The sequence below is a fragment of the Pinus tabuliformis genome, chromosome Q (genome assembly GCF_031772625.1).
Source record: "Pinus tabuliformis cultivar Carrire ecotype Pingquan chromosome Q, CPIR1, whole genome shotgun sequence".
NCBI lineage: Eukaryota > Viridiplantae > Streptophyta > Pinopsida > Pinales > Pinaceae > Pinus > Pinus tabuliformis.
Genome location: NC_142296.1, coordinates 692,016,565 through 692,033,610, shown reverse-complemented (window position 1 = coordinate 692,033,610; position 17,046 = coordinate 692,016,565). Strand labels below are relative to the sequence as shown.

General features: G+C 38.5%; 1 pseudogene; it reads left to right on the top strand.

Annotated features, from left to right (window-relative positions):
- LOC149221422 (uncharacterized) overlaps window positions 1-15,437 on the top strand; it is a 62,351-nt pseudogene extending 46,914 nt beyond the window's left edge.
- The last annotated feature ends 1,609 nt before the right edge of the window (window positions 15,438-17,046 follow it).

The window sequence follows — 17,046 nt, the reverse complement described above, 5'->3', positions numbered from 1 at the left end:
GAGATCATACGATGCGTCTAAGATGAGAGTATGTTGAAGTAACGGTACAACTCTAGTTTGGAAGGCACACAAAGTTCACATCAAAATCTAATTTCCACTATGTCAATAACAAGAACCTCAAAACTATTCACATAGCTATATGGACTAATCAATCAAATAAGACAACGCAATCAAACTAACTGATAATGGAAAAAGGAAACTAATTGCACTAATTCATAGTGACACTGTTAATGAAAAATACAGAGCTAACCCAGATGGGTGGGCCCAGCCACACCTGGGGGGTTTTAAACTTACAGTAACGAAACAGTTGTAATCATAGTTAAAACATGAGCATCAACTTCCCATTCAACACGTTCCACTGGAATTCAAAACAAGAGAATCATAACAAACTTCTATTAGAACTTAAGTCACGGTTACACAGAAAAATATTTCAAAGGTTCAGCATGCTCTTTGACATATTACACCCCCGCCTTCTATAGGCATTTGATTACAATTAGACTCTAAACTTAAAAATAGAAATTCATAACAGTTGAACAATATTATTCCTTCAAAACAAGTTGGTTTGAACTGCTGGCTCAAATTGATGAACAACTTTGTAACAAAACCCCAACTTAGTGTATGCTGTATCTAAAGGAAGGAGAGCGAAGATTTTGAGATTGGATGCGTTCTACTTGTGGTTGGCTCGATCTTCCCATCCAACAGCGCGTGATTCCTTGCCCATTGCATTGTTTGAGTACCAATCCATATGTGGACTTTGAGTATTGAAATAGAGAGTCATGGTTCCTTAACCACATCTTCTGGTATAGTCCTGCACATTTTGCTGAGAAGTCTACACTCAATTACAAGAATAAGTTAGTTTAAGAATATGCTACTTATATTCACTTAAATATACCAACAAACAACCAAAAAAAATCAGAAGAAGATTTACCTCGAATGGGGATTGGGACTAGATTAGGATAGCAAACTTAGCAAAAAGTAGGTTCCATAGTACCAAAAAGAGGTCAAAATGTGGATTGAACTGATAGTGATAGGGACATAATAGGGGATCAACAAACACCCTGGGAGATGGATCAGAGATTGAAGTGCAATATCCGTGAAGCTAACATGAATCTTATGGATGGGCAGCACTGCAAATGGTTTGTGGCTTTGCTCTTGCCTCATCTAAGGGTTTCTTTATCACAGCAAAAGATTGGGACCCAGGTGGAGGCCCTAGAAATTACGATGAGATTGTACGAGACACTAATTCAAGATGCTGCTTTGGGAGACACCAATTCAAGAACCTTTTCCTAGAATTCCAATGTTTGAAGAAGGATATAGCAGCTCGGCTAGAGGTGTGCGAAGAGGTCTGGTGTTTGAAATGTAAGAGTCAGGGGCATGATAAAGATCATTGCCCTATCTTCATGAATTATGTTGTAGGAGGAGGAACAATGCCTCTAAGGTCGGAAGCCCAAGCAGAGCCAAGTATGGGGCCCACGCTATGGTGTGCTATCTGTTAGGTAGCTGGCAAATATGTGACAAATAATTGCCACTTGTTGCAGAAATTTGTATAGACACTGAAACAAATCTTCTACAACTTATGCAAATCAGTAGGTCACGAGGAGTGCAATTGCCGTAGTTACGAGTTAATGATGGAGAGAATGCCCGCATATCAGATGTAGAAAAAAAATCGGCCTCCGGATCAAGGCATTGGGGGAGCGTGAGGAGGATATCAGCGGCACGGATGAGGTTGAGGTGGAGGAGGACCTACGAGAGGGTGGGGGCAAGTTATTTGCTACAATTGTGGGGGATCAAGACACTACGCGAGAGAATATACGAACGAGACGCACCTGTCGTATCGATACTGTACTCAGTTTGACGACGCGACATAAGACTGCCATGTATTAATAGCTAAGATGCATGAAAAGGGAACGAAGCCTCAGCAACCTACCTAGAACCTGGAGATGATGAGGGTTGATCCCATTGAAGAGGATCCTAATGTGAATATTGTGCTGCATAGTGGAATGATGACTAGCGAAGATAAGGGAAAGTAGCTTGAAGAAAGTGAATGGGTCCGCAAAGCTCCAAAGAAGGAGGTCATCTTTAATCTAGAGTGCGCGAAAGAAACCTTCATGGAAGTGAAGAAAAGGTTCGCTGAGGCTTCTACCTCAGGAAGTCGGGATAAGAAGTCTGAAGAAATGGACCCATCCATGCTTACTACCTTTTTGGAGGCTTGTATGAAGCTTCTATGTGATAGCAAGGCTGTAAAAGGATTACAAGAGTTGATCAATAAATGTGTTGGTAATGCTCCGGAGGGACTGCACATGGTCAGGAAGATTGGTAAACATAAGGCAAGAACAAGGCGTGAGATGAGGCTCACCGCGCAAATAGGAGAATATGAAATGGAACAAGTTATTTTAGATCTTGGGTCAAATGCGAAAGTTTTGCCGAAACAAACATGGGAGAGAATGGGGAGACCTATGCTACGGTGGTCTCCTATTCAATTGAGGATGGAAAATTAGCAAAAGATTATCCCCATGGGAATATTGCAGGGAGTGACAATTGATATTGAAGGCGCGAGTGAATTGGAGGATTTCGAAGTGATAAAGATTATCAATGATAGTAATCCCTACCCCGCGCACCTTGGGATCGACTAGGCTATTGAAATGAATGGGTTGATCAATTTGAAGAAGTAGATGATGTCATTTGAACGAAAATTGCTCCACGTAGTAGTACCTTTGGACCCTGCAAAAGGACTATGCTAAACTGAACCGGTCCGCGATTATGAAAGTGACAATGTTTTGGACCAAATTTATAAGAAAACGATGCGAGATCAAGATTGGGTGAATCTGATAGCTGATGGATGTATTGCATGGGACCGAAAAATCTCCTGCACATCAAATTCAGATGAGGAATTGGAACACTAGTAGAATAGATTGCACGAAGTGTCTACGCTATGATGTAACATGATGACCAAATCGCTACACTGCGTATCATCAGAGGTAAGAAGTCTACCTTATTATGATGGTTTAACTGATGTTGATAAATTTTTGGATGCATTTGAAAGGGAAGTGCCATAGAAGCATCGCTTCCAAGCCTTGGACTTGGCACTGCGTGCTACACCTACAAGATGGTGGGGTACGCATAAAGACAATTTCGATGGATGGCGCAAATACAAAAGACTGATGAGGGTGCGGTTTGGTCACCCAAAGGTATGATTGACAGAGAAATATGATGGAAGGAGTGATCTACGCGACCACTTGGAAAAATGGACTTATGCTTATGGAGTAGAACAAGAACTAGAGTGGGTGCATTTGTTCTGTCACACTTTACATGTAATACCAATGAATTGGTACTTGGAAACAGAGCTCCACCATGGCACAGACGAATGGGATGTTTTGAGACAGGGATTCTTGATGACATTCAGCTTTGAATATGGATTTGAGTGCATTAATGAAGCGCTGTAGGATGTCAAAGAAACGATCTTTAGAATCCTGCATGATCCCTTGGATTTGATTCAGGCAAATTGGACCACCCATCTACGCCATGCGTTCGAGTGCTACAATATGACTACTAAAGAAGAAGAGGAGGATCCAAGCAACATTAATATCCTAGAGACAAAAGGTCACCGTGAAGTTCAGGGGCCACAGATAGAGAATCCAGATATCACCACATCGCTGAAAACGCGACAAGTGAACATTGGGACAGAGGCGGAGCCAAAGCTTTTGAAGATAGGGGACTACTGGGATGATACTACGGTGGATAAGGTCACTAAGTTTCTTCGTGAGTACCAGGATTTGTTCCCTACAAAGTTTTTATACCTGAAAGGGATAATAGGGGATTTAGGAGTAATGAAGATAATGTTGAAACTAGACGTGAAGCCTGTGAAGTAGCGGTCATATCAACTTAATCCTAAGTATAAGGAAAAGGTTCACTTGGAGTTGGACAAAATGTTGGCAACAGGTACCATTTAACCAGTAGAGGAGTCCGACTGGGTAAGTCCTATGGTTGTTTAGGAAAAGAAGCAAAAATATGAAATAAGGATATGTGTAGATATCAGGAAGCTAAATGATGCTTGCTTACATGATCCTTTTCAACTCCATTCACTGATGAAGTGCTGGATAATGTAGGAGGACAGGAAGCATATTCATTCACTGTTGGTTTCTCGGGGTACCATCAGATCAAGATCGTGTTGGAACACAGGAGTAAGATGACCTTCACGATCGAGTGGGGATGCTTCTAGTATATAGTAATGTATTTTGGACTAAAGAATGCACCAGAAATATTTTCACGCGTATTCACTGCGGCATTCAAAGAGTTCATTCACAAGTTTTTGGAGGTATACTTTGATGATTGGATGGTGTTTGGACTGGTCAAACGCCATGGATCTAGTTTGCACTTGATTCTGGATACGTGTCGGAGATATTAGATCACGTTAAACTTGAAGAAGTGTTTATTTTGCATCCCTTTTGGAATCTCATTGGGTCACATAGTGTGCAAGCAAAGATTAATGGTGGACCCAGCTAAGATCACAATTATTATTAATTTGGAGGTGCCAAGAAGTGTTAAACAGTTGTGCGCAACACTGGGTCATACTGGTTATTATTGAAAGTTCATCAAGATTTATGCTCAAATCATCGTGTCGATGGAAAAACTGTTGAAGAAGGACGCTACATTCTATTGGAATGAAGAATGTCAGTGGAGTTTGGATGCGTTAAAGGAGAAAATGGTCACCGTGCCGATCCTAGTATTCCCGAATTGGAAGAAGGAATTTCATGTGCATGTAGATGCATCATGTATTATGTTGGGAGCAGTACTGACACAAGCTGGTGAAGGAGAGCTGGATCACCCGATAGCATTTGCAAGAAGGAAGCTATCGAAGGCTGAAAAGAACTATTCGATGACAGAGCGTGAAGGGTTGGCTATCATTTATGCGCTCCAGAAGTTCAGCCATTACCTGCTAGGTGGACACTTTAAGATGTACATAGACCATTTTACCTTAAAGTACCTAGTCAACAAGCCTGTGTTGGGGGGAAAATATGCAAATGGTTGTTGTTGTTTCAGGAGTATGATTTTGTATTCATTGTGAAGTGAGGGAAATTTAATGTAGGACTCTATAATCTATCGCGCACTGAAACAGGTGAGGAGCCCATTAATTTGGAGGAAGGACTACCTAATGTGCAGCTCTTTGCGGTGCACATGGTAGACAATCATTTTTCATACATCATCCACTTCCTGACTACGAGAATAGCTCTAGAGGGATACACTAGTCAACAGAAGAAGGAATTAGTGGTGCATGCGGCAGACTTCTCTGTGATTGCAGGTCATTTGTATAAAATGGGATCAGACGAGATACTGCGACGCTATGTGCTTGATTTTGAACGAAGCAGTATCCTAGCTGAAGCTCATGGAGGAGCTGTGGGAGGCCATTATGCAGGAAAGGCAACAACGCAGAAGATTTTACACGCTGGGTTGTGGTGGCCAACATTGCATAAGGATTCGAAAGCATATTGTAGGGCATGCGATGCATGTCAGAGGACGGGCAGGCCATCACGGAGGGATGAGCTACCTCTAAATCCACAAGTATCATTGTAGCCATTTGAAAAGTGGGAAATTGATTTTGTAGGGCTGATTCAGCCTCCAGGAAAGAAGACGAGTGCACGGTATATCATCACCGTGACTGAGTATTTAACCAAATGGGTAGAGGCGCAGCCTGTAAAAGATTGTATAGGGGAAACAATAGTGAAGTTCTTGTTTCAATATGTGTTGACCAAGTTTGGTTGCCTGAGGATTTTGATGAGTGATCACAGTATGCACTTTCCTAATGAAACGATCAGCGTGGTGACGAAAGAATTCCAAGTGTATCATAAAAAAAAGCATGCCATATCATCCTCAGGCTAATGAGACAATGGAAGTGTTTAATAAGATATTGGAGAATAAGCTAACAAAGGTTTGCAATGCGCAAAGGAATGATTGGGACGTGCATGTACCAGTGGTGTTAAGGGCCTATAGAACTACTTGTAAGAAGTTGACTGGATAGACACCTTTCAGGCTGGTCTATGGCATAGAAGTCATGATGCCAATGGAAAACATTGTACCTAGTCTACGCATAGCAGCATTCACAAGGATAATGGACTGCGAATCCTTAGAAGAGAGGCTCACGCAACTGATAGAGTTGGAGGAAGATATATTCTTGGCTGGATTCCATCAACAAGTTTAGAAGGAGTGTGAAAAGGCATGGCACGATCGACACATCAAACTATGCACCTTCAAGGTAAAAGATTTAGTTCTGTTATATGATAGCAAATTTGATAAATTTCCAAACAAATTTCTAACTCGTTGGATGGGGCCATATGTGATGAAGGAGATTACCGATGGTGGAGCAGTTCATCTTGTGAAATTGAATGGAGATCCATTTCCCGGAAAGGTAAATGGCAGTCGATTGAAGCCATACACTGGGGATCTGACCAAATGACTATATGATGGTAGCATAATCTTAGCACTGTAGGGAGATGCAAGGAGGCACGGGACTATAAAATACACTATTCGGGTTGTAGATTTGTGCAATGAGGCGACTGCATGGAATAGAAGGGTGTCACAGTGCTAATAGACGCGTGAAGGGAGCTACGCTGTAGGACGAGAGACCGCGTAGCGTAGCTAGAAAGTGAGCGTTATTGTCACTGTTCATGACCTAACTGCCAGTAGACGGTTAAGAGGAGCGAACGATCGATGTTTAAGGCATTTAAAGCTGAAATCAAGTGTGAAATATTTGGAAATCCGCTGCCAACCTCGCATTTATGGACGAATTTTGGGGGGAACGGTTGAATTTGAATTCGAAATTGCCTATAAATTACAGATGGTTGTGCAACGAGAAACACTTTGCAATCTGAGAATTTATGTGCTATGATATCTATTGCGCATGAACCATGAGATCTTTGAGGACTTGATTTCTAGTTTTGTGTTTGATAGGTTACCTAAGGAAACCTAGAACCTCATTAACAACTTCATGTCTGCACCAGCTAAGACTGCTAGTACTAGGGGTTTTATCGCCTGTGAGGGAGCTGCCCCTGAGGTCATGAGTAGGGAGGATCCAGCAACAATGCCTAAGGCACCAAGGTTTCCTAGGCCGAAGCCTGCCCACCAAGAGAGGCTCCCAAGCCAAAGAAGTATAAACAGAAGAAGGTGCTTTTGGTGCACGAGTCACCGAGGAAACAGGCAGCCATGAAGAGTGCGACTGAGGTAGCAGTAGTGCATGTTGAACTGGCAGGTCTCTGCAACAAGATCTTCGCGTCAAGAGAGTGACTTGAGGGCGAGTCACAATATTTGTGTTGGGGGTTGTTGGGACAGGGTCCTCTATGGTCAATTTTGGGGCAAACGCCCAAGTTTTTGTGATGTAAAGTGTAAAGTCTTCGCAAGTTATGGTCGCGGAACATGTAGATGGTAAGTGTCATAAAGGGATTTTCCCTTCTTTTATGTAACTTGTGTAAGCTTGTATAAACCTACTCATGGTTTGCGGACAATGGGATTGTATAAAAAGGAGAGCCTTAGAGAGTCTAGGGAAGTTCAGTTAAGTTCATAGTTGATGTAATGGGTCATTAGAAGTGAAGAGTGAAGAGTCTTAGAGTAGAAGAGAGGCTCTACAGCTGTGTGCGCAAAGGCCTAGAGTATAGTTCGCAGTTGAGTGCGCGGACCCCTATAGCTAAGTGTGCAGGGTAGTCTTGAGTCTACAATTAAATCTGAAGTATCAATAAAGAGAATATTTTGGAAAGATCTGTGTTTTGTCCATTTACTTCTGTTATTAATGAATGCGTTTATTTCATGATGAATATTGGGTTTATGATTTAATACTATATTGATGCGCGATTATGCATGGTTTACATTGTTATATGAACGTAAGTAATAATATTTGTTTACACGAAGAATATCTTAATGCATGCTAAAAATATCAGACACTTAAGCCGATCTGGGTAATAACAAACTTAGGAGTGATTATAGAGGTGCATAAGTGGTTGATTCACATGTTTAGGGTCTGCGAAAGATAGTCATAGACCTTCGTGAAGGCCTAGAGGCTGGTAAGAGGGAGTTATATCGATAAGCCTCAAGGGCTTATCGATGTACGTGAAGGCAGGTTTAGGGCATAAAACGACATCATAATCATCTCTAGGTGCGGAAACTTGGTTCAAGCACCCCCCCATACTGCTTCGGGTGAGACTTCAGTCTGCGTTCCATGGATTGATGTGGAAAGGGCCAGTAGTGTGGGGATTTGTTTGGAAAACTTAACTCTAAACCTCGGTTAGGGCCCACTAAGTCAACACTCAGAAATAATCCCAAGTGGGTGCGGCTAAAAACAATAAGGATTCCCTGTCTTCCTTTTGTTCACAGTAGGTTTCCCACCCATCCTTGACGTGTGGGGTGGCCTTGAGAAGTGCAAAAGTAATCTTTTCCCGATTGGAAAATTCATGAACTAACAAATATGCTTCGAGTAGATTCAACCATTTGTCTACGACGTCTACATCTATCTGGACATAAAATATGGGAATGTCAAAGTTAATTTGTACCTTAAAAGGAGTGGTGCCTCAAGAGTGGCTGACGGATGAAGATGTGTCGCCTGTGGGTAGTCGTTGAAGGATATGGGAAAATTTACCATCATTGCATTCCTTTGCCGCTCGAGAGCTTCCTTGAGAAATATTTTGAAAGGATCTCCTACCCCCTCATCTTTCTTTTCTTCCTCAATGGAAGGTCGTCGAAGTTTGTGAGGCTGGCCTTGCAAAGGTTCAATTAGTTCGATCCCTAACTCCTTATACCTTGACCTTGCTCGGGACATGCAAAGGAAAAAAAACAGAGAAAGAGAAGATATAACCATAAATACAGATATGCGACATAAATAACATATCATTTTATTAATATCAAAATACTGAAATATGCTTACAAACATAATGGAATAAACTAGCTTGGGCGATGGTAGCTTATCTCTTAGAGGAGATGTGGCGGCTACATGGCTCTAAACTATGTTTCATTGAGGTTTAAAGTCCTATTTATTATTGAGAAATAATAAAAAACCCTAAACATCCAAAAACCTAACCCTAGGAGATGAAGCACCAAAATTGTGGGCCCAGTTTGGGTAAATTTGTACATCAATTTCCCAGGGTCATAACTTTGGCATACGATCTCCATTTGACTAACGTAATACCTTGTTTTGAAGATATCGAAGAAGAGGCTGAAAGGAAATAAGAAAAGTGGTTTGGGGCTTTTCTAGTCTCTCTGTTTTCCCTAAAAACGTGGCTTAGGGCCTTAAAACGACCCCCAACGTTTAGGACCTGAAAAACTACCAAAAATAGTAAATTGTGCTACAATTAAGGAAACTGAAAAAATGAAAGAGACAATGTTGGGGGTTTAAGTGGAATAGGCAGGAGGCCAACAATATCCACCTAGATCACATCTTGAAGAGGCATAGAGAATAGAGGAGATGATGAATAATTAGCTAAAGGAGAAGTAGCTACGGTGTGAAAGATTAGTGTATGAAATGATTTCATATAGAAGAGATTTCGGTGAAAAGAACAAGTTGTGTAAGCAACTAGGAGAGGAGATTGCATCCATGAAGGACTTAGAAGGAAAGAGTAGTAGCTTAAAGGTAGTAGTAGAGGATATTGAAGCATCCCTGAAAATACCATTAGAGGAAGGTATAAGAAGTGTGAATAAAAAAGAATCAAACAAAACCAAGAAGAAACAACAAGATCCAAAGAATGAGTTGAAGAAAATGATTTTTACAAAAAGGTCACTTCCTCCTAGAGATGAGTTTAACAAATTTCAAAGATCTCAAAGGAGATTCCTTTCTCCCTTGAAAGACATCAAATGTTTTTCTTGCCATGAAGATGGTCATGTAGCAACAAAATGTAAGATAAAGCAAAACAATTTTATTTAGTGGAAGATGCAGCAAAAAAGAAGGCCATGTCACATAAGAAAACAAAAAAGACAACCATACATCAGGTACACAAAACACTTCCATGGTTACTGTTATTTGTGCAATGAATTTGGACCTACATTGAATGTAAATTCCATGCAAATAAGAGCACAAGAGTACACACACCATTTCTCCCATATCTTGGTTAAATAAGGTGATATTTGTGTAGCAATCTTGGACACAAATCCAAAGACTTCAAACTGGAAAATGCCCAAAAGAGTTCTAGATAAAAAATAGAAGCAACTCCAAGCATACCAAACAATAATCCAAAAAGAAATGCAGACAACAACAAAAGGCAGACAACTAAGGTATGGAAGAGGAAGAAAAAGGAGCAACTTGATACTTGAATAACAAAATGAAGTGATCATAGCCAGGGGGAGCTGCTCAAGAAACCAAAAGAAGAAGAATTCAAGCAGTCTAAGAGAAAAAACACCTCAAGGGTCATTAACCAGAATAATGTTCCTTGAAGACTATGACAGCAGAGTTTTTTAAATTTCAGTATTAGTTATAAAAAATATCTAAGGCTACCATGGACATTTAAGTCTTAAATATGTAATAAAAATGTTTGTGTAAGCCAAGATGTGAATGCGTCATTTTTCCTCTTTAACCATGCCATTAATCTTTTGAATAAGTGTTTGGCACATCTTTATGATAATAAAAAAATAGAATATCTCTACACATAAGTGAAGATGAATCTACCACATGGACAATAAGAAGTTTCAAACTAGCTGATGATGTCGATCTTCTAAATGCAAGGTTGCTGCAAAAGGAAATGAATCTACATACCATAGCATTTTTGCTCCAAATATTTTGATTCTTGCAAATTCATGAATCTTTTAACACAACCAAAGGAAGTGGATGTCTAAATATCAGGAGACGCTTCAATGTGTTAAGAATTGGAATAATACACCTATATTATTTTTTTAACCCACTTATACTTTCGGGATAAGGCATTCCCTTAGTAAAGATTTTAAAAAAAGGAGGGTAGAAATATGTGCTGTGATTGGTGTGCATTTTCATAGATGTGAAAATAAAATTTCAGGAATTTTGGACCGGGTGTAGTGGGATCGATAAGTTTTGGAAAATCCCAACTTCTAAGAGAAATGCTTACACTTAACAACGCCATTTAGATATGACTCAACATTGTACTCATCAATGCATGTACGCAAACTGGTGAATCCAGTTCTCCAAAAGACCTCACAACATTTTTTTTTGTGGAATTCAGTGTACAATCTCAAACAAAAGTATAGGGATTTGCTGGCTGTTGCTAATAGAAAATTTAGCCTGAGGCACTTTATCATAAAGAGAGGATTTTATCTTCACACCAGCAAAGAGATGAAGAGGATGTCGAGAGATGACAGGTAACACATGATAGCTACCAGAGGAAAAATGGATAGAGGGCCAGTAAACAGGGGTACAGATATCTGATGTTATAACCCTTTACATTATAAGTAGTGTTACATTTATAACAACATTTAATGTAGCATAATATCATTCCCAATGTTTAATGCACTCTTTATTGCCAACGTTTGATATCGAGTGGGACCTTTCAATGCATTGGCAAAAGGTTGCCAACATTCATAATAATTAGAAAAATGTTCATATTAATGGTCCAGATTCCTCAGAAAAGGTTTATTATGTCAACAAATTTCATTATTATATCAATATTCCAACAATAGATATGTGTCAAGATCCTACGGGGCGGTGTCATTTTGACATATCATCGCACTTGTTGTGTTTTTTCACGTGGAAAAAAGTCGCAATTTATATTCATATTGAAATAAATTACATTTTGTAGATGCTTTGAGCATATGCAGATAGCTGTCGCAATTTATATTTATATTGAAATAAATTACATTTTGTAGATGCTTTGAGCATATGCAGATAGCTGTCCATGAATAGGACGAGTACACTGTTAAAAAAAATATAAAAATAAGTTAACAATTACATCAAGCCTATACTTTTCTGCCTTTCTTCTTCTCCACCCTAGGCCAACCCTGAGAGTCGGAAGGGGGAACAATGATGGCCTGTGTGTATTCTTGTGTGTTCACTGGTGGTTCTTTGTCGGATTCTGATCCTTCTGATCCATGAGTTCTTTTGTTGCGACTAACTTCCAGCTGTGGCCTTTCCTGCTGCCTAAATTGGTCTTCCCTTTGAGGGTCTAGTGCTTTTTCTCCCTGTGTGCCATTCTGTTCCATTAAAAGATTAGAGAACAGTGAATATCATTATTATATTCACTATTATGCCAGACCTAGAGAATCTCATATTCGAAACGTATTATGTAACACAATCTGAGAAAAACCTGAGATGAAACATTACATATTCTATAGCCTTATCGTATTATGTTACGGTGGATATAATGGTGGCAGAGAAAAGGATATCATATTATGGTAGCAGTGCATTGGGTTATGGATTTGATATATATGGTTAGATATAGGTCATGAAAAGCATTCAATGGTTGACACTACATGGTAATTCTTTTCTTTTTCGTTTCTTTTCTCATGGGAAAGGGTTTTATGTAGCATATCATGGAAGCATTCATATTATAATGGTTTTGTGTAACATATCATGAGTGAGTGGAGTGCTTGCCTATCATAGCGTATATTTCTCAGTACATCATAGCGTATCATGGTTTTGTTTAAATACATGGTGGCAACCTATATTATATTATATTGTGCATTGGAATTAATCCATTGCACTAGGATTGGCATTATATTATGAGTTTGTCATATATGCGAATATGATATCATGTTCTTTGTTGGTATTTAATATGGCCAGTTCACTGTTCTCTAATCTTTTGGAAACACCGCTTCTATATGATTGGCCCATTAACAATATCCTTCTGGTAAAGAGACATGTCTTTTGGATGCTTGATTCTCCATAATAGTGTTAGAATTATTGCAATAAGAACCAGATAATGAACACCTTTCTTTCTTACACATTGTGCTTATCATTTGCAGCTATACAAACTATATGTTGGTGATATACATCGGTAGCAAATATAATTTGACGAAGTTTATACATGATTAGGACGGCTGATTATCGCATGGGAAGATTATTGCAGGATTAGGACCGTTAAAGATTATCGCATGGGAAGATTATTGCAGGATTAGGACCGTTAAAGATTATCGCATGGGAATATTATCTTGGTCGATGCATGCATTTAAACCCTTCTAAAGGTTCCCATCGATCAACGAATAAAATAAAGATGACACCTGACAGTAGAAATACGACCAAGTCATTCAGTCGCCTCAACATCAAAATAGAAGGAAGGGCCCATTCCTCGAAAGTTAGATATACGAAAATATAGTTCTAAGCTTAAATGCACATCCAAATATTATGATTATAGTATATATTGCAGTATAGCGGTGCTGTATATTGCATTACATGATTGCATTTTTTTAACAATGGTCAGTGTATATGGTATTATATATGGAGTTGGACCGTTAATCTATGGAGCTGGAGCATTAATATATGGTATTACATATTGAGCTGAAGCGTTAATATGATATTATATATAGTTTGATCATCATCTATGGTATTATATATGGAGCTAGAGCGTTAATATATGTATATTAAAGTTCTGTTGTCTGATATTACCATAGATACAATGCAGCCTCATATTCTCTTTGAATGGTAACATGTTCATGTTCATGTGTATATATATATATATATATATATATATATATATATATATATATATATATATATATATATATATATAGGATATTGTCACTGGAAGGGTGATATTATAGTTGAACGATATTATCGTTGAATATAAATTGGTATTCATTCTATTGTCGTTGGTCGGAGCGATATATTTTACAATGGCAGATATATCATTGTTTTAATGGACAACCAATATTCATTCATTTCAAGCCTCTGCAGAAACGAGCTCTTCATCACCAGGGTCTGTGATTTTATAAAATATCTGGTTTTCTCTCAGTTTGGCAAGATGGGGCTCATGTTCACCAAGTTGTTTTCAGCGCAAGTTTTCCAGAAAGGAAATGCATATTCTGATGGTGGGCCTTGATGCTGCTGTAATAACAGGAACTGTGTTGTTGAAGAAAAAGTTTAATTTCATAATACACTGAATGAAAATGAGTTTTCATATGTTGTTCTCCTTGTATTTGAAAACAAATAATATCTTCCCAAAGCAATGGATGCTGCTCAGATAACTGTTAACCTTGTCCTGTATTCTTTACGTCAACATTAATGGTATATCTAGTGTACCCGTCCTACTTATGGTGAAGGATTGTATGAAGGTTTGGATTGGGTTTCTAACAACATTGCAAACAAGGTATAATGTTGAAGCATTGTAATGTCGCTATGAGGCCTTTGAGAATGGGTTGGATTCCATGCCTTTTGAATATTGGTTGGATAATTTCTGCAGTGTAGTAGACAAGCTTCATGCTTCTCCTAGTAAATTGAATTAGATAAATAATTAAGGGGATTTGAGGATCTATTATTGTAGTGTACTAAAATAATCCCCACCGTATACTCGTTCAACTCCAACTACAACTTGCTTGCACTATTGGCAACACTCATAGACACTTGGGATGAGGATTCCACTCTTGTTGTGGCTCGTTTCACTACAGACATGGTGTGATCTAACGCATGGCCTGAAGTTGCATTAGTTAAAATGATATACTACGTTGATGAAGCCCAAGTTTGTATGGTGAAAGGAAGATGACTAGACAGTAACAAAATTCAATCAACAACCCAGTGACAAACATGCTTTGTGCTTGAAAGTACTCTTCAATCTGTACAATGTTCTCGACAAGTCATTTAGAAAACTCTTGGTTTACAAGAGAACTCTTAAGATGGAAGCTAATGGGAAAATTGTAGATCTTATCATTCCTCATTTCAAAAATATGGATACATTCTTGAAAGAATCCATTGTTGCAAAGAATACACGGCGAGAACTATTTTTTTTTTTTTGTTATTTCCAAAATTTTGAAAGATAATAAAGGCTTAGCAAAGAATCTTACTCCTTTCTTTTGAAGTACTTTAAAACCTTTAATGGTGAGAATGCGTACACATTAAATGAGGAGAAAAAAATGGAAGTTATGAGGACCATTATAGAATTTGTTAAAACACCTGATATGTTCCAGTGCAACTTACTTGATATGTATGTTGTGGCACAACTAAAGAGAGATAGATAGCATTCATTGGTATATCGTAAATATCACTCACAATATTAGATTCTTATTAGGAGCCTCAATATGCAAATTCCAAATTATTTAAAAGTTGTGGTCTTGTTCATGAATATTGTATAAAAAAAATAAGGCTAATGTATGTTGTTGATCTTGCTTCCAAAGGATATAGAGAAATAGTGGAGATGCAGGGTACAACTGTTGCTTTGGATTTTTTTTTGTGTGTATGCATAATCATGAATGATATAATGCTCATAGTGTCACAAGGCATCAAAATATCCCAAGAAAATTTACTGTTGGATTCTTTTAACAATTCAAAAACCTATATGAACAAGGTGATATGAAGCCATATAATCAGTAATATTACTAAACCTAAATCTTGATAGTGGTTTGATGAAAAAATGGATGATGAACCTAGGATTCTTTTAACAATTCAAAAACCTATATGAACAAGGTGATATGAAGCCACATAATCAGTAATATTACTAAACCTTAATCTTGATAGTGGTTTGATGAAAAAATGGATGATGAACCTATTCTGAAGGAAAATAAGAATTTTTGCAATCACAACCCCTTGTGATTAATGTCAAAGGGGGAGGTAAGTAGGACACTTCCCAAAACTAAAGGGGAGGATGAGTGTTTTTCCACCAATGTCAAAGGGGGAAATTTATGGAATTATTGTCATTGATGGAAAAGGAGCAGAAAATGAGTAGAAAAGGCATATGAGAATAAAGGTATATTGTAGGGATATTTGAAAACAAAAGATGAAGGTGATGGCAAAGAAACAATAGGAACAACAAAGGAAAAGGAGCAGCAAGAAGGAAAAGTAGCAATAGGATAAACATATATGAAGCTTATGTGATGTAGATTTGAAGGGAAGAAGAGGAATATATGAAGATGGATATATGCATAATTGATGACCAGGAAATCTAAAACATTGTTGATTCTTGTTTGCATCAGGGGATTGTAGTCTCATTTCAAGTAGTATATTCATAAATATTAGGTTAGAACTTGTTGAGGTAAGAGCCTCCTATGGGTTGTAGTAGATTCATAAATATCACGTTGGAACTTGTTGAGGTAAGAGGCTCCTGTGGGTTGTAGTGTACAAAAAAAACATAGGAGTGTTGGAGGTTCCTTGCATGTTGCCTCTTGCATAAAATTGAGGTAGCAGCCTCCTGTAGGTTGGAGCCTAGGAAAATTAAATGTAATAAGGGAGTAAGATCTTACCTTTTCATCACAAAAATAAAAAAATCATGGCTTTTGCTAGGTTCCTATAGCAATAGGTTATTTTTCATGATTGACAGTGGAAGTGCCAAATATGTTTATTTTTTCATGTTGCAAAGGTTCCATATTTTGTAAAAAGGCATTAGTGGAAAGTTAAAAAATGTGAAGAGGGTATGCCCTAAAAGAATTATCAAAGGGCAAAAAGAGTAAATTGGTCAGAAAAATGATAAAAATGAACCCCAAAGAAAGATCAGGAAAGTGGTTAGTCCAAATGCCACTGCTAGCTTGATGGATGGCCCAACAGTTCAATCTGGACCATGCCATGTTTTAAATTGCTTGTTCTAGACTAGAGAATGTCCAATCAATTCAAGCTTGGCAGTTGAGTAGCTAGGTAGAGAAATTAAGGAGCCCAACTGCTTAATCGGGGCCCTTGGAAGAGATAAGGGTTGATTTTGGTAGGAGGGCAGTCAAAAGGAAAGAGAATAATCAGGGTCTGCAAGTATAAGTGCACCCATGCAAAAGGAAGAAAAAATGTTAGGTGTATTAGGCTCGGTAGGTAGTTTGAGGTTGCAGAAGCAAGGTTTGGATTCAATCAGATTTTATCTCATCAATGAAAAGAATATCGAAGCAATTGTTTGATGGCAGAACTATGGAAGCATGTCTAACTCCCTTTCACCCCCCCCGCAAAGTTTCTTACTAATATCCCCTGAAGGACCTTGGGATCTGCCC